The 18,276-nt window shown below is 41.2% G+C and overlaps 1 protein-coding gene and 1 long non-coding RNA gene across 5 annotated transcripts in view; both read left to right on the top strand.

The window, feature by feature from the left end:
- Positions 1 to 18,276, top strand: part of SOBP (sine oculis binding protein homolog) — a 191,462-nt gene that overhangs the window by 136,091 nt on the left and 37,095 nt on the right. The gene's annotated exons all lie outside the window — the stretch shown is intronic.
- LOC143820261 (uncharacterized) lies at positions 684 to 17,722 on the top strand. Its single transcript, XR_013225292.1, has 4 exons — positions 684 to 13,285; positions 14,457 to 14,489; positions 17,360 to 17,425; positions 17,702 to 17,722. It is a non-coding gene; the product is annotated as an uncharacterized LOC143820261 (long non-coding RNA).

The raw sequence follows: 18,276 nt of genomic DNA, 5'->3' as shown, positions 1-18,276 counted from the left end.
GACTAAGTGGGAGGAGAGTGGGCGGGCGCTGTCCGGGATAAAAACTCCGGGAGGAGCAAATCAGGAGCCTCCGAGTGGCCCACAGGCAGGCCAGCATAGAGTGAGTTACAGAAATCTATTCTGGAGGTGACCGTTGCATGGATCACCGTGGCCAGGTGTTCGGTAGACAGGTAGTAGCCGAGCTTGGTGCAGATGGAAAAAAAGCCTGGCTGGCTAACTTCTTGACCAGAGCCTTGAGTGTTAAGGAGGCATCAATAGTCACCCCCAGAATCCTGGCTTGGGATGTGGTTTTAAGTAGCGCTTCCTCTCCTGGCCCCCTACGACCGAACCACAGGACCTCCGTCTTGGAGGGGTTGAGTTTCAGGTGACTCTGCTCGAGCCATTCTGCCACTGCTTTCAAACATCTGGCAAATGGATCCTGGGGGGAGTCCGGGCGGCCATCCATGAGGAGAGCGTACTGATGGCAACCCAGTCCAGAACTCTGTACCATAAATGTGCATAATTGTTGAATTTGATGTTTCCAAAAACCTTTTAAAGACATTTTGTGAGAAAGTATTATATTACCTTTCCTGCATCAGAAGAAATACAGTCAATTACTACAAAAGTACTAGTAACCTTTAGGATTCAGCCTTTGTCAAATTGTGGTAATAATGCTTTGCCTTTTTGAGACATATACTTTGGTGATGACTGGGGAAGGCACTGGCAAACCACCCCGTATTGAGTCTGCCAAGAAAACGCTAGAGGGCGTCACCCCAAGGGTCAGACATGACTCGGTGCTTGCACAGGGGATACCTTTACCTTTACCTTACTTTAGAACACTAATGTAACATAATTATAATAATACTACAATTGTAAGTGCCCACATACTCCATTTATTTAGATTTAATTATGCTCTAAACAATGTCTATAAAATATATTAACTGAATTTTACCACCGTATTTACTGAATTCCGCTAAAAGATTACCATTTGTTATTATCCATCAGTCAAAGTCTTCATTGCCAAATTAAGATTTTTTGGTAAAATATGCTTAGAAGCCAGGAAACATTATTTGCTCTAGGTCAACTGCAAAGCCTTTTCTGGATCAATTTTAATCTGGAAACAGGAATGGAATCCTGAATTTTTGTAGAATGGTATCACAATTATAGGACATTGGGCAGATCCCTCATATTGATTTTAATTTAAAACTAATATTATGTTACTTAGGCTAAATATTGAAATACATATTCAGTTTCTACACACCAGTAAAAATTGACTATCATGTTCTGACTATCATATTGCTACACTGTGGACCCAATTGAATACATATATTACTGATATAGAAAAAGGACTTCATATCCCTTTATTTTTCAGTTTGGTATCTCACCCCTATGCATCTGTAATTTGGGAGGTGAGGGAGTAATTTAGTCTTCAGTATGATCTAGACTGCTGCTTTTAGGCAGTAATCTATGTTGATTTCCCATTCATGTGTCGCTATATTGGGGCCCATACTTTATCTGCCTGTATAGGTGCAAATGGAAAAATGGATTTGATCCAAATCATGAGATTGGATTCAAAGATATATTTCCATGTTTTATGAGCAGAAGAAAGGTGTAATGTATAACTTATGAGCAGAAGAAAACTTTCTTCCCAAGAGATTGCTTTGTCTGTCTGTGAAAGAAGCATAGAATAACAGAGTTGGAAGGGACCTCCTGGGACATCTAGTCCAACCCCTTGCACAATGCAAGACTCTGACAACCCTATTTCTCATCCACTGTATCTGCCACCCCCTTGAACCTTCACAGAATCAGCTTCTCCATCAGATGGCTATCCAGCCTCTGTTTAAAAATTTCCAAAGATGAAGAACCTACCACTTCCCAAGGAAGCCTGTTCCACTGAGAAACTGTTCTATCAGGAACTTCTTCTGGATGTTTAGATGGAATTTCTTTTGAATTAATTTCATCCCATTGGTTTTGGTCCGTCCCTCCGGGGCAAGAGAGAACAACTCTGTTCCAACATCTATATGGCAGCCTTTTAAATACTTGAAGATGGTTATCAGATCCCCTCTCAGTTGTCTCCTCTCCAGGCTAAACAGACCAAGCTCCCCCAACCTTTCTTCATATGTCTTGGTCTCCAAACCCCTCACCATCTTTGTTGCCCTCCTCTGGACATGCTCCAATTTGTCTACATCCCTTTTCAACTGGGGTGCCCAAAACTGAACACAGTACTCTAAGTGAGGCCGAACCAGAGCAGAGTAAAGAGGTACCATCACTTTTCACGATCTGGACTGATACAGCCCCAAATCCCATTCGCCTTTCTTGCCACCAAGTCACAGTGCTGACTCAGGTTCAATGTATGGTCTACTAAAACTCCTAGATCCTTTTTGCACATACTACTGCTAAGACAAGTATCCCCCATCCTATATTGGTGTGTTTGGTTTTTCCTACCTAATGCGCCACACCACAGGGGGGAGGGGAGGTGCAAGTGTCAGCACGCCTGCAGGCACATGCATGCAGGCGTGAAGCTCCGCGCCTGCGTGTATGCGCCCGCTGGCGTGCTAACGTATGCGCCTCCCCCCCCCACAGTGCAGCACAAGCTGGGAGAGAATGGCCGCTTCGGGTGCCAAAGCACCCAAATCTATTGAGTATAATTTCCCTCACAAGAGAGGACTGAGAAGAAATAGGATCACGTTATAATTTCACTTTCTTGTCCTTGCAGTGGTCTGACAGTGCCCTATTCTTTTTTCGTACTTGAAATATAACTAAGGAACCCTTTTTTGCTATGCTTAGCACTTCTTGCTAGCCTAAGCTCATGAGTGTTATCTTTTCTAATACTCTCCCTACAATCATTGGTTATTTGTTTATACTCATCCTTGGTAATTAGGCCTTCCTTCCATTTCCTAAAAGATTCCTTTTTATTCCTCAAATCATTTGATAGCTGTTTATGGAGCCACCTTGGCTTCCTTAATCTTCTTCTATCTTTTCTTCTTAAGGCAATTGTTTGTGTCTGAGCCTTCAGTATTACACTTTTAAGAAACTCCCAGCCCTCTTGGACTCCCATCTCCTTAATTATTTCTGACCAAGGGACCCTACCCAACATACCTTTAAATCTGTTAAAATTTGTTTTCCTGAAGTCCAGTCTATACATCTGAGGTTTTGTAAATTGCAAAATCACATGGTCACTACTACCAAGTGTGCCCACTTCTTCCACATCTTCTACCTGGGTGTAAACTACACAGAGCTTTTTTCCCAATCCCAGGTCAGTTCAGTCCCAGCCATCTCCACTGAATGCGATTTCCACTTTGATTTTGTCCGATTTAAATTTCCCCTCTACAACAAGCATGATTGATCCAGAGTGACTGTACCTTTATCCTGCAATATCCTAGTCTTAGAGTGAATATAACCCTCAATATTTGAATAATTGGATTGAGAAAGCATGCGGAGCTCTGCCTGCTTCAAATTTGCTGAAGAGCTCCATGGTAGAGAAGCCCTGATTGGCCAAGGCTGCCCACGTGACAAGCTTGCCTTAAAGGGGAAGCCCTAATTTCTCTCTACAGAAGCTCCAGAAACCTTAACTTCTTTCAGCAGAGATTTGCCTCTTGGTTTTTTCTCCCTCCTCTGCTGTCTCCAAACCTCCCCCACCCTTCAAGAAAAGAAAGAGGCTTCTGCTGCACTTGGCCTTCCCCCCTCCCCTCCTAAACTTCCCTAACCACATGCAGAACATTTTTCTGTTTCAATGGGGAGGGAGGGGGAAAGAGGAAGACCCGTGTTCAAATCGATCTGGATTCAGCAGGATCCACAAGGTAAGTGCAGATTCAGCCCTGTTCTTCCCTATTTATGAGAATCAGGTCTAAATTAACAGACCCTCTGGTTGCCCTCTCTACTTCCTGGGAAACGAAGCTGTCAGCAAGACAAGTAAAGAATTTCTTGTAGTTTGCATTTTTTAGCAGAGCTAGTCTTCCAACAGATATCCGGATAATCGAAGTCACCCATTCTTTGAGAATTTTGTAATCTGGGCACCTTTGGATTCAACTTCCTCATTTGGATCCAGCTCAGTCATGCAATGTTATTTTTTAGTTCCTTTGCTATCATGTGGCTATATAATACAATAGGATTCAAACAGGGAATCTGAATTTGAAATATGTTCATAAAACATCCCTAATGATAAAACTCTAAATTATAATCAGGTTTGTTAAAAGATTGTAGCATTCAGCCTAACAGAAAGATTGCTCTCAAAGTAGTTAGGCTACTACCCACTCCTCTAATAGAAATAGTTGCACTTAAAATCCAATTATATTCTTTCCTAATTTTGTCAACACATCCTGTATCTGAGTATATAAATATTTTATGAGATAAGTAACTTGACTTTATTGTGCCATACTCAAATATTTTGAGTCACTTAAATCAACGCATGTTAGTTTGTGAAGAGAGTTTCCTAGCAAGCTTTCCATTTTGGTTATAATCACAGCCTTCAAAAGTCTATGTTCAACCACAAAAAGATTGATAATACATGTGGCTGGCTGCTGTGCATCAGCATCAATTCCTAGAGGTGGGGCAGCATGCCCCGTCACTTCCCATGTACACACAGGGGAAGAAATCCTCCAGCGCACACAGTCCACCCCGGAGTTGTGTGTTTGCATGCACAGCTCTGGAGCTGGAAGGGTCTGCTGCACCTCATGGCGGCAGTGACATGGGGGAGTGGGGGGCACAGGGGTCCCAGTGCAGGATGGTAGGATAGCAACATGCCATTGTCCCACCATTGTGGGGAGTATCCAGTTCTGCAGCAATGCAAAGTTGAACAGGGCATTTTGTGTCCCTGTGGGGACACCGTAAGTGGCAGGAAGGAGCCAGACCTTGAAAGCATTCTCTTGCTGTAGGCCATCAAATGCTCTAAAGTGGGCCAGGAGGGGACCCAGATGGCGCCAATTTCGTGCATAAGTGGGGATTAGCTCCTCTGTCATACAGGCATTGGCCTGCCCTTCCCTACCCGTGCATCATCAGTCAATGTGATTTTTTTGTGACAAAACTGACTATTGTGGAGAGCAGTCTATGAAATTCCATGTTAAATATAGAATTGAGACTACATACAGATATGCATCATGGACCAGGAGCCTGCTTGGATTTTCCACATTACTTGAACCACACACGTAACACAATAGTCTAGTCTTCCCACCGTATGAAAAGGGCAAGGTGTTATGTGAATGATTTCCTGCTGGCATAATAGCTGAAGGATACTGACCATCTTGATGCCTCCTGGTATATCATTAGTATTTGAAATAATTTAGTATTCTTTTTTTTACAGATGTACGTCTGGAAAATATTAGCAAGCTAAACTAAGTAAAGTAGAATATGTAAGAATAGGATGAATGTTGAGAGTCAGCATGGACTTGGTGTCACTTTAACATCAATGTTCTATGACTGGGGGACATTTTTAATGATATCTCCCCATGGCCCTCACTGTAAACCATCTTGATAGGTCTTGATGTCTGAATATGGATGAGGTGGGAAAAAATGGGTTGATACTTGATTGCTGCATGGAATTTCTTTTCATACACTAGTTAATTGTTGATTTTATTTTATATTGGATTTTTCCTTGAGCCTTCAGGATTGGACATGAGAAAGGAAGAAATGTGAATAGAATGATATACATAGTTAAAATATAGTTAGAGTAAAACAATGGACAAGAACATGAGACCAACCAAAAGACTTAACGGATGCAGCTTTGACTTGCATGACTTCTTCACTGCTGGTATCTCCAAGTACAGTGTTTCTTTTTTGGAGATTTGCAGCATTATTGGTGTTAATGACTAAGTTAATTCAAGAAAAAACACATTTACATGTCTGTTATCCGGAATAAAAACTGAATTACATTTTAAATGGTTTTCTTTTTAAAATACTGAATATTACAAGAAATCGTGCTTACTGCCGTAAAAGGAAAAATTCTTTCACCCTCAACCTGACTCCAGTTTAAGCATTCAGTTCCATGAAGTTCAGTAGATGTAAATACAGATTAATTATTTAAAAGGTAATAGGAAGGAATGAGCTTCCAAACATGTAGTGTTTAATTATTAAGAACGTATAATGGAATTTCAGACCTAACATATCCTCCAAATCTCACATTGGACTTGGACAAATGCCTGAGGTTAACTACTATACAAATTGCTGCCAAACCACCCAGCACTCATAGTGCAAGGAAATAAGTTTTCTTGCTAAAATGTAAAGTAGAGAGAGTATTCTACTTTATGTGTAAGAATCATCTTGATTTTCTTGAACATTACATAATTACAGTAATTTTTAAATGTTGGTGATAACATAATATCCGTTGCCACATTCCAGTTCAGTTACAGAAATCTGTACGTTTGGGAACAAGTTCTAGTAAAGATAGATTCAAGTGGGTAGCCATGTTGGTTTTTGAAATTCTTATAAATACAATTGAACCATGACTGCAAAAGCCCACAGTTGGGAGTCCTGGATTAGGCCACCTGTTTGTGAGAGTAATGTGCTTCTCTTAGGATGTCCAAAGCCAAATTAGACTTGATGCTAAATGCACATTTACTGCAAGACAGAGCGAGGCCTACGGTTGAGGCCCATAGGTATTGGCCTACCTACACCTACATCGGTAGATAAGATTATAACATCACATGCCACTGAAGTATTTTACAGGCATGTTACCATCTTCCCACCTCCTACTCCTAAGGAAGGTATATACGCCTAAGCAAATGTGAACTTGTGCCAGAAAATATATTACAACACAGGATTTTTAGTCCAGTAGCACCTTTAAGACCAACAAAGTTTTATTTGAGGTATGAGCATGTGCACACACACTATATATCTGAAGAAGTGTGTATGTACACAAAAGCTGATATATACCTTGAATAAAACTTTGTCGGTCTCAATGTTTCCACTGGACTCAAAATTTGTTCTGCAGCATCAGACCATCAGACAGCTACCTACTTGAACATAGGACAATAATTTTAACAATTGCAACTTAATGTTTTTAGGATTGTAACTATGTTTTATTATTTAAGCTGGAGACCACCCTGGGCTTACAAAGAAAGGGTGAGATAAAAATAAATAAATTTTAAGCTCCCTAATTCCTTCTACCGATTTGTAACATTCTCCTTTTCCCAACCGCAAACAGATAACTCCATTTGTTATAGCCCCTTTTCAGACATTACAACCACACATAAACGCAGGAGGCTACCAGTGGGTGCACACACTACTTGCATTGCTCCCAACATGCACCATCATCAGATTTTTCCATTATTGTAAATCTTCTGTGCATGCAAACAGAATTGTTCAAATGAAATGCCAATAGTACACTCCTGATGGTGGGTTTCCAGTATGAATGGATATAACATTAGAAAATAACTTACGATATCAAGACATGAAATACTCTTGAAGAATGTCTGGGGGGCACCTGACCCTCTCACTCTTAGTTTTTAGGGACCATCTGAGGAACAATTTTATTAATGGCGGCATTTGATTAGTTGATTAATTCTTCGGCCTAGCATAAGTTTCAAATAATTAATTTTAACTACTCGATTCAAGTTCAGTAGTACCTTAAAGACCAAAAAGCTTATAAGCTTTCAAGAGTCAAAGCTCCCTTTATCAGATCTGATGAAAATCCCCCAAAATATTGTTGGTTTCTAAGATGCTAGTGGACTTGAGTCTAGTTATTCTACTGCAGACCAATACAACTACCCTGTGAAATGAATTTTAACTGTTTTAATGGCTTTTTTGTGTGTGTTTTGCTATAATTTACACTGTAAGCAGCTTTGAGTAAGACAGAGAGGAAACCAAATAATATAATATATATTTTAAATAAAATGAATACATAGGTTAAGATCTGCTAGAGATTTAATAGGATTTCATTGGTGATTTATGCCCAGTAGAAATAGCACTGGCCTGGAGCAATGCCTCAAGCTGAAAGCATATTTGTCTGAGCAGGAACCATTAGTATGTCCCTCTCACTGCTTCATTATTATGTTTATATTCAACCAGGTGTTTTATGAGTTATCAAAATATAATGGAAAAGGGCTTTTAAATATTCTTTTTTCAGAGATAATGGATTAGAAGAAATGCATGTAAAAGTTTTTGCTGTTAAAATTTCTGTCTTGGTTTTATGGCTATATTGCCAGAGAAAAACTGTTTGAAACACAGTCCAGAGATACATTTATTCAGCCACTACTCAAATAAATTAGAATTACCATATAAATATATTTATCTGTATCCCACAATTGCTTAGGAACTTACAGTATCAATGTTCGAGGTTGTTCTGTTATTTAGAATTATTATTTAGGAGACATCAGATTATTCACATCAACTATGATTAACAGGCAACTGTATACATAATCTCTGTAGTTCTTTTGCATATTGTCCTGTCCTTAAGGGACTTTTGATTAGTAATATACCTAATATATATATGTTTGTGTGTGTGTGTGATAGTTTAAATTAGTACTTAGCATGTAATATTTGTATTTCAATTATTGTTATTCAATGAGATGTCATATTTAATTGTATCTGATAACAAATATATCATGGTGAGTTTATATCTATCAAAAGTAAACAGTGAAGAGTTGCCAGTGCCAGAAGTATCTAAATTTGAAGGAAACAGTTCAGACATTCAAAATTTCAAAAGCGTTTGGACTTTCACAATTTACATGCTTATATTTGCATTGTTTAAATGTTGCTAGGTTTCTAATATATCAAGATGCACTATAAACCCATCCATGAGAGCATTGCACTACTTGTTTATTTTTAAATGTAACTTTTGAGTCCCATGAGAGTAGAAAGGGTTTATTTTAGATTATTTAAAGAAAATTCCAAGCATCAAAGCTCTATGTACCAACCCCTTCAAATATTTACCTAATAGTTACCTTTATCTTTGCTTACTCAACGGTCGGAGCCAGAACCACTACTAAAAATGTTACATGCTATTGGTGTTATAAAAAGCTCCAAATTGACTATAGTTTGCCAGTACAAGTTTAGGCTATTTCTCAGAGGAGGCAGTGGTGTCCTGATGCCTGTTTTAGAGACCATGAAAGGAAAATCACTAGCCACAAAAGGCAGCATGGCACACTTCAACCATGTTTGTAAGAAAATTTCATTATGTGGATTATAGATTTAGATATAGTAATATTCAAAATTACAAATCCTGAAACTACAAATCATGCTGCATTCCATGGTAACATCTGGTTTATTTTAATAGGAATAGTTCTGGTATCAAATGAAGACACTCGAGGAGTACATGCAACCTAAATTAAATTCCAATGCATATATTAAATATTGGCTATTTATTTTATTTATGAAAATATTTGTACTTTGCCCTTAAGGCAGCTTTACTATGGGTTTTGGCTCTCAGGACCCTTTTACAAAAAACACTAAAAATATAAAAACCAAATGGGAAAAGGTCTTAACAGTTTGTAACTGAAATTAGTGCATTATTACAGAATAATTGTGTTATTTGCTTATTATTTATGTATTTTATACTATTACATAGTTTGAACCAATATAGATTTTATATTTAAATCAACTTATCAGCTGGTTCATATATGCTTGCTGATCTGGGCTCCTAATCCAAGGCTCAGTTTTGCCTTGTTTCTGTCATATTTTCTGTGTATGAGAGGCTGGCTACTGAATCAGCCTTTGTTGGATTCATGTCCAGGAGCTTGGGTGTTTTGTGTTGAGTGAGGAGCACTGAACTTCTCAGTCATTCTGGAGCCATCCTACCATGCCTGTTTCCTTACCCCATTCCTGTCCAAACACATTATTGAAATTAATTCAGTTCCTGATGCTTTTTATTATTATTATTATTATTATTATTATTATTATGATTATTATTATTATTATTATTATTAGATTTATAGCCCGCCACTCCCTTGCGGCTCGTGGCGGGTAACAATATCGCAATTCCCCATTAAAACCCCATAAAACAATAATAACATTGCCAATATTGCCGGCATGGCAAGAATGGCAGCTCAACTCCCCCCCCTCCCTCCCACTACTAGCGGGTGGAGAGGAGGTCCTGATGATGTTTTGCTTCGGGTCCAGAACCCGAGTCCCCGGGGGAGGCATAGATCTATTATCAGCCCCGGCCTCAACCATAAACCTGGCGGAAGAGCTCCGTCTTGCAGGCCCTGCGGAATGTTGAAAGATCCTGCAGGGCCCGCAGCTCTCCCGGGAGCTCATTCCACCAGGTCGGGGCTAGGACCGAAAAGGCCCTGGCCCTGGTCGAGGCCAGGCGTGCTTCCCTAGGGCCGGGAACGACCAACAGGTTTTCACCCGCAGAGCGCAAGGCCCTGCGAGGGGCATAGGGCGATAGGCGGTCCCTCAGGTATGTGGGTCCCAACTCGCGTAAAGCCTTGAAGGTTAGAACCAGAACCTTGAACCGGATCCGGGCAGCAATTGGCAACCAGTGCAGCTGCCTCAGCACTGGCTGGATGTGGGCCCTCCAAGATGTGCCAGTAAGGACCCTAGCAGCTGCGTTTTGCACTAGCTGAAGTTTCCGGATCAAGGTCAAGGGAAGGCCCGCGTAGAGCGAGTTACAGAATCTTTTCATCAAGATTTAGCTATATAGTTTCTAGCCTTCATCTTTCTGTCCAATCCTACATGGGCCTGCTTCAGAGTAGGCTTCCTGCTGAGGAGTTTTCTACAAGCTTGTAGAATCTGTAGCTGAGTGCTCCCCTTCCCCCTTGGCCCAGTAGAGCTTCAAACTCTGTTCCTTCCCAAATGATCACATGGAGGGAGCACTCTTCCCTCAGTCCTTTTTCTGCTGCTGTGGAGAGAAGACTTGTTACAGCTTCACAGAAGTTTCTTTGATGAAATTGTATGGTTTTTTTCTACCAGTTTCTGCCTATAATAATCCAGATGGTACTCTTTAAGAAATGCCATAACTGAGGAATGAAAGTGTCACAAAACAATGAACACTAGTGCTTCATGTACTTGGTAAAGGCACAATACCTCTTGTTGTCAATCATGTGGCCTCTTTACCCTGAATGTGCAGCAACAAAGGGCTCTTCACCTCAAAGCTGCTTTATCGGAGCAGTCACTTGGGGTTAACCAAAACTGTAGATTCCCCTCAAAAAGGAGCCAGGCCCCTTTCAATGGTCTCTATCCCAGTAGTGCAATCAAAACCCAATGCCAGAGGCGTGGCACAGAGTCTGAGAGTGGCTTCTGAACTACCTACAAAGAAAACACAAAAAAAGTCTAAACACTCTACTTAATCAACTGCTTTACCCCAAGAGACTGGCACCGAACTGATGTGGAAACCACCTATCCAGGAACTGGTGCAACACCAACAGTCCTTTTCTCTTTGAGGTCGATCTTGATTTTCTGCAACATCTCCACAATATCAGAATGGCTTACTTCAATGTCAGTCATTGTCATTGACTCAAACTCGACCTTTGATGTCTCTACATCACTCACCCTTCAACTGAACATCTTGATTCCTTTGATGTCAAATCCCTAACAGTTAATGCCCTAGCCATACTTTTGATGAAAGCAGAGGGTATTTTTGGAAGCCTTATATTCCTTCCCCTTCTATGGCCTTGAAATCCTCAAATGAGGACATGATTGAATTAATCACCCCTTGGACAGAAGCCTTCATTAAATAAGTCAACATCAGCATCTAAGGTATACACCTCTCAGACAGCACAATGCAGTTCTCATCTGCAATGGGGTCCATTTCCCATGTGATATATGCCTCCATGAAACCAGTAGAGTCCTTTCTTATCCCTCAGTAGCCACCACCTACCTGTCGCCCCAGTTCTGTTATTAGATCACAGTAATCACACAGCCCAAGACACCCCTATGTACACCCCTATGCAGCTTCTGAGACCCAACAAGAGCAAGAATTGGAGAATAAGTCAGAGTGTACTTCCATTCACACACCTGACGATGCTATGGGGGTCCCTGAACCTTTTTCTACAACTGAAGACCTTAAGCTGTATTCCAAACAACTTGTTGGAATGGTTAATATGTGACAGACTGAATACATGTCTCCAGAACCAAGATCTGTAGTCCCAATTATGAATATGATATGCTCAACTGGCCCTGGCCCAGTAGCCCTTTAAATGAAGGAGGAGGAGGAGGAGTTGATCTTTATATGCCACTTTGCTCTCCCCGAAGGAGTCTCAAAGCAGCTTACAATCCCCTTCCTGCAACAGACACCCTATGAGATAGGTGACGCTGAGAGAGCCCTGATATTACTGCTCAGTCAGAACAGCTTTATCAGTGTTGTGGTGAGCCGAAGGTCACCCAGCTGGTTGCATGTGGGGGAGCCTGGAATCAAACCTGGCTCACCAGATTAGAAGTCCATACTCATAACCACTAAACTAAGCCGACTCTCACCAAGCTGACACAACAGCACTGTGTGAGGAAAGCTGGCTCTGGTAAGAGGCATTCTAGAAATCACTCTACAAATGGTGAAAGGCATTCTAGAAATCACAAGAAATATATTGGCTAAACCAGCCTTTAGTCATACATCTGCTAGGAAAGTGGAAAACCTATATAAGATCAGAAAGGAAGAATGCTAATTCCTATTTTAGCATTCCCCAGCCAATTTATTGGTGATGGAAGTCCTCCCATCCAAACAAATAGCAGGAAGGCATCCAGGCCTCCTTTAGAAGTAGGGCCATAAATTAGACATCATAGGGTGCCTTAGGTTTCTGCATAGCTAATTCTAAGGCACTTATGGGTCATTATCAGATCTATTTATATGAAGGAACGTCTCAATCCATAGAGACTCTCCTGGATGACATGAAAAATCAGTCAAAGGTCATACAAGCAGAGATAATAAAATTGGCAAGACATTTATAACACCATGTGGTAGATGCATGTAGCTGAACTATAGTCTCAGCAATAGTTATCGAACTCTATTAATGTAGATTCCAGAAACTGGAAAATTGGTGTTACAATATCTGTTTCATTAAGCAAAACACACCCTCTTCCATAGTGAGTTTACTCATCTCCCATGTGGTTCTACACAAAGAACTCAAAGATGAAAACGTGGTTGCACTTACCTGTAACGGATGCAGCGCAGGCTGCTTTGGGCTGGAACGGCTGCTTCAGCGGGCCAAAGCACACAACCCTAATGGCAACAGAAAGGGGAGTGAGGGAAGAGTGCTCCCTCCCTCCCCTTGCCATGTGACCATTTGGGTGTGAACAGAGCTTGAAGCTCTGCTGTGCTGAGGGAGAGCACTCAGCTGTAGATTGTAGAAGCTTGTAGAAAACTCCTCCATGGCAGGCCTGCTCTGAAGCAGTTCCATATGTGCTTCCACAGAAGACACTTGACAAACATCAGTTACAGGTAAGTTCAGCCATGTTTTCTACAACTCTGTTATAGTGTTGACTGTGTTTGGAGCTGCAACCAGATCCCGATCCCAGTGTCTGATAGAGTATACAATCAGGTGCTAAGAATTGGCTTTGGAGGAGTATCTTGTGTTTCCCTTGCAAAACAGGAATGCAGATTTACATATTTACTGCCCACAAAACCAATCCTGAAATCCTGGTGTGCAGCTTCAAGTACAAATCATATTTATTGGTTCAAATGTTAACATCAAAGTATGGGATACCAAAAGACTGGAAGTAACTAATTAACTGTGAGAAGAAAAGCAAAGAAAGAGAAGGTAATGCCTGAGACTCCAGCCACAGTTTATAGCTCCAAACCATATTTTGGCATTACATCAGGACCTCGCCATTATTTGCCAAACCTTTTATATAGACTCTCATTCCACAGAGACTGTTATTTGAGGGAGGGATCAGCCTTGATTTATGTTCCCAGAGACAAAGAAAACCTCTCCAAACCAAATCTTAAAGTATGAAAATAAAGTTGCATACAACCCCAAACATTGTTCAGGTTCATGGAGAGATTAAAATATAGTAGTTTTTTTTTCCAACTAAAGTTAACCTGACTTAGAATGAGAATTCTAATAAAGTATCTTGCCAAATTTGATCAAGGGCAGCCTGGTACAAAAGCTGCAGATAACTGTTAGACTTTAGTGGCTAATAACTTTAATAGATTATTCAAGTAGTCTTTGGACATGCTATCTCTGGAATACCTACAAACAAATTTGGGATATTTGGAATCAGTGCTGTCAATTTTATTCTCCCCTAATCTTATTAATGCTGTATTCTTGATCGTTAATACTGATGCCATACTAATGCAAAACATGTAGATTTGCTAGATTCCTAGTATAGCCTCATAAGAAAGGAGACCTTCAACAGTAAGGAAAATTTGAAACATCTGGTCCAGAAATGTTTTATCATCAAAACTCAAGGACTTTCTGTTATGAATAAATTCTGGTTTACTATTTCTCAGTAAGTATAAGCTGTTGTATCCAGAATCAGACATTAAATTATGGAAATCAATGTTTGTCCCTGCTGTATGTCCCCTGTATATTTGATCATAGCATAAGTTTAAAGATAGGTGCGTACTATAATGCTGTAATGTTCTTAATTTTATATATTTCGTGATGCAGCCATCCTGTGGTTCATCTTGTCAGAGGTTAGAGGTATGTTAAATATCTGTATATGGGGATCTAATGGGGACCTATTTCCTATGCTATACTCTAGCCCAGTGGTTCTCAACCTGGGGTCTGGACCCCTTTGGGGGTCCAACGACCTTTTCACAGGGGTTGTGGCAGGGTGAGCACCTTGGCGGGGAGGCACCGCTCCTCCTGCAGGCACCTGCACTTGGCCACCAGCTGCTGCAGCAGCGCCTCCAGTGCTGTGCAGTCTCCCGCCAGGCGCTGCCGGTGGCAGTGAAGCTCAGTGGCCTCAGGCTCTCTGTGGGGTAGATCGAGGTAGAGCATTTGTCTGTCTGGAGCAGTGGAAAAGAGCATGATTGGCCTGGTGGGACAAGAGGCAGAACTGAACTGAGAAGCCCCGGAAAACAAACAAACAAATTATATACAATCATGAACAATGGATCTTCACACCATTGGTCAGTTTCAGCTTAATTTCTGTGAAAGAACACTTGCATAATTTTATGGTTGGGGTCACCACAACCTGAGGAACTGTATTAAAGGGTCACCGCATTAGGAAGGTTGAGAACCACTGCTGGCAACTACCCTCCCACACACCTATCTGTAACATTTGAGGATATCTGTTTCAATGTTTCTGAAGAAGTTTTCATCTACACATTGCTTGGATTCAGGACTGAACTGTATTGGTTTTGGAGGTGTCACTGGACTCAAACTTTGTTTTCACCTTTGTTTAACTCTTGTTTGTATGCTAATATGCTGCCATTCACAGATCTCATCACCCGTCTTAAACCACTCAGCTATAATTGCCCAGTTACTTATGCATTAGCCTTTCCTGGCAACTACCCCACCTTCCTGTACGTAACGGCTGAGGAAATTCTGCTTCACTGTATCAGAGGAAGTGTGCTTGCATGTGAAAGCTTATATCTTCTATTAAAACTTGTTGGATTTAAAGGTGCCACTGGACTCAAACTTTGTTCTGCTGCTTCAAAATGGCTACCCACCTGAATCTGTATTCTGTAATGTTTGCTGAGATACATGTGGTTCAGAAGGGGAGCGGGGGGGGGGGGGTGAGAATAAGCATTGGTTACTTTCTCATCAAACTTAACCTTTAATTTCCCTTTGGAAGGTTTTTAAGGAGGTGGTTTAATATTATAATTTAGTTAATATTTGATAATTAAAATATTTTCATGCATATATGTTATATGTAATTGAAAATTGTTATCCATGTAAGTAAATACTTGTATACTTCTTGTTGTTCCCGCCCTGAACTAGCAGGGAAGGGTGGGCTACAAAATATAATAATAATAATAATAATAATAATAATAATAATAATAATAATAATAATAATAATAATAATAATAATAATAATAATAATTATTATTATTATTATTATTATTATTATTATTATTATTATTATTATTATATTAACGTGAACAACATAACATGTATCATTTAGATGGTAACATATTCAAATCCTGATCCCTGTCTCTGGGTGGATTGGGAAGTTGACTAAGCTCGTCACTGGCATAACTCCAGCAACCCTATCTCTAAAAAAGTACCATGGCATATCTGGAGAATTGCCAGCACCAAGCCATGTCAATGCCACATTGGCACCAGGACAGCATAACTCCTGTGCAGGCACAGAGACAGGATGTAACAGAAACAAGCTAGGACTTAATCAGAAGTCAGGCTCCCAACATCAGCAACCCACATGTACAGAGAAAGAACAAGTAATCTCCCATTGCACCCTGAAATAATTCCAAGCCCTGGCACAGCTTAGGATGTCACTTTAGTTTGCAGTCCATAATAGGGATGGGCACAAACCAGTTCAAGGCCTCAGTTTAATCGCAAATGTGGCCAGTTGGTGCCTTCCCAATTTAGGTTCAAAGGAGGCTTCTACATTGCCTGGACCTTTTGTCAGGTTGGTTTCAGGGTTTAGGCCATTTAAAACTAGCATCTGAACCCCTCAGCTGTTAGCTTTAAATGGCTCTGAATGATTTAAACAGCCTGTTTCACTCCTCCCCCCCCCCCAGCAACCAGCACAACTGGTTGCTAAAATGGATGCCAAGTCTGCAAGCCATTTCAAGCTGACAGCAGACAGGCGGGCATGCTCAACTGATTCCAGCCATTTTGGGCACACCTCTCTACTATCAGCCTGAAATAGCTGCAAGAGATTTCTGTTTGCTGGTTCAGTCACACACATGCCCCTTCCAAAGGGAGGGAAGTGAATTGGTGCACTGAAATGGCATCTGGGAGTTGAGAGGCATGCCCACCCTGTTGCCAGCCCCAATTGGTTGCAAGATATTTCAGCATTCTGGTTCACTTCCTCCCTCCTTCCAAAGGGAGGAAAGCAAATTGGCTTGCAGCCATTTCGGGCTGTCAGCTAAGAGGCACACACACCCTGCTGTCTGCCCCAAATGGCTACAAGCCATTTTGGCTATCAATTTATCTCCCTCCGATTTCCAAGTCAAGCTACAAACCATCTCAGTCCCCCATTTCACTTCCCCTGCTTCTAAGTGGAGAGAAGCAAAACCTAACCTGGACCAGTTTATTTCGCGAGGGGGTATTGGGACTTCTGGGTTTATGGTTTGGGGTCTAGGAATTCCCTAAATCCCAAGCCCATAACCAAATGGGAATGTTCTGGTTTGTGCCAGCCCCTAATCCATAACAGCCTTCTTAAACACTACATAAACTTCACCTGACAAACCCATACATATACTCCATAGGTGCTGCATAGATCTAGCTTTGTGTTGGACACAGACCGGATGGTGACTCCAGGGAAAGGACACTTTGTAGACAAAAAGGAAGGGTAGCAATCTGCACAAATATCCAAGGGAGAGAACAAATGTTGTTGGAACATATGTCTAATACTTCTTGCTCTGGTACTCTATATCAAGGCAAAAACACCTTACAGAAACCTCTACTCCTTCACCTGGGATGGAAAGAAAATGAACCTGACACAGGTAAGCAAGGGAGGGGCCCCTGACCTAAGCTATCGCTGTTTCAACTGCCTTTTTGTGTAGTGCTTCAGCAATAGTCCTCCTTCAACAGTTAAGTATATACAGAAAGGAGGGACCACCTTGCAGATATGCTAGCAGCATTAAGCGTGTTGTCAGCTTAATGGCATGCTGGTGTAACCCTCACTGCAAGTGTGGAACATAGGACACAACCAGAGGCATGGGTGATATTCAGCCAGTAAGATTGCTGGCCACACAGTAATGGTTCCTATTGCCTTACAGGAAAAATAGAAACAAGGAACAACCCCAGCTGACAATGCAAGCATTCTCCTAATGCAACTCTCTACAAGGGATGGGTAAGTATTGTCTCCGTGAATGCACCATATGCTCAGGAGGTGACTCCCACATCATGGGTACCTCCATAGGGGAGGGGCTGGGGGAATAGCAAGAGCGTGATGTTCAGAATTGTACAGCCCACTGACTGAGCTGCTACTGAGGAATGTTACTCATGATAGTTCTTGTGTCTCCTTTAACTCTTTGCAGGCAGTCTTTTTACTTGTATAGATGCCAGTCCCTGCCAAGCCTCCAACATAATCAACAGCCGCAGTGACCAGTGTGCATCTGTCTTGCTGCTGTGCTGTGTGACTGTCAGCTTAATTCTTGTCCCTGCCTCCTTCACCACTGCAAATTGCTGAACCAGCATATTGTCATGGACATATAAGAAAAGCTGTATCTGTAATTCTACTTTCTTCATTACAGTTCTCAGAAGCACTGGGGCTTTGCTAGAATAAGAGAGTTGGCAACCCGATTAATATGCTTTGCTTTCAGAACTCTGTTCCTGATCAATAAATAAGTGG

This window comes from Paroedura picta, chromosome 1, assembly GCF_049243985.1.
Source record: "Paroedura picta isolate Pp20150507F chromosome 1, Ppicta_v3.0, whole genome shotgun sequence".
Lineage (NCBI taxonomy): Eukaryota > Metazoa > Chordata > Lepidosauria > Squamata > Gekkonidae > Paroedura > Paroedura picta.
Note: the sequence above shows the minus strand (reverse complement) of the source record. Positions and strands in the feature narration are given on the sequence as shown.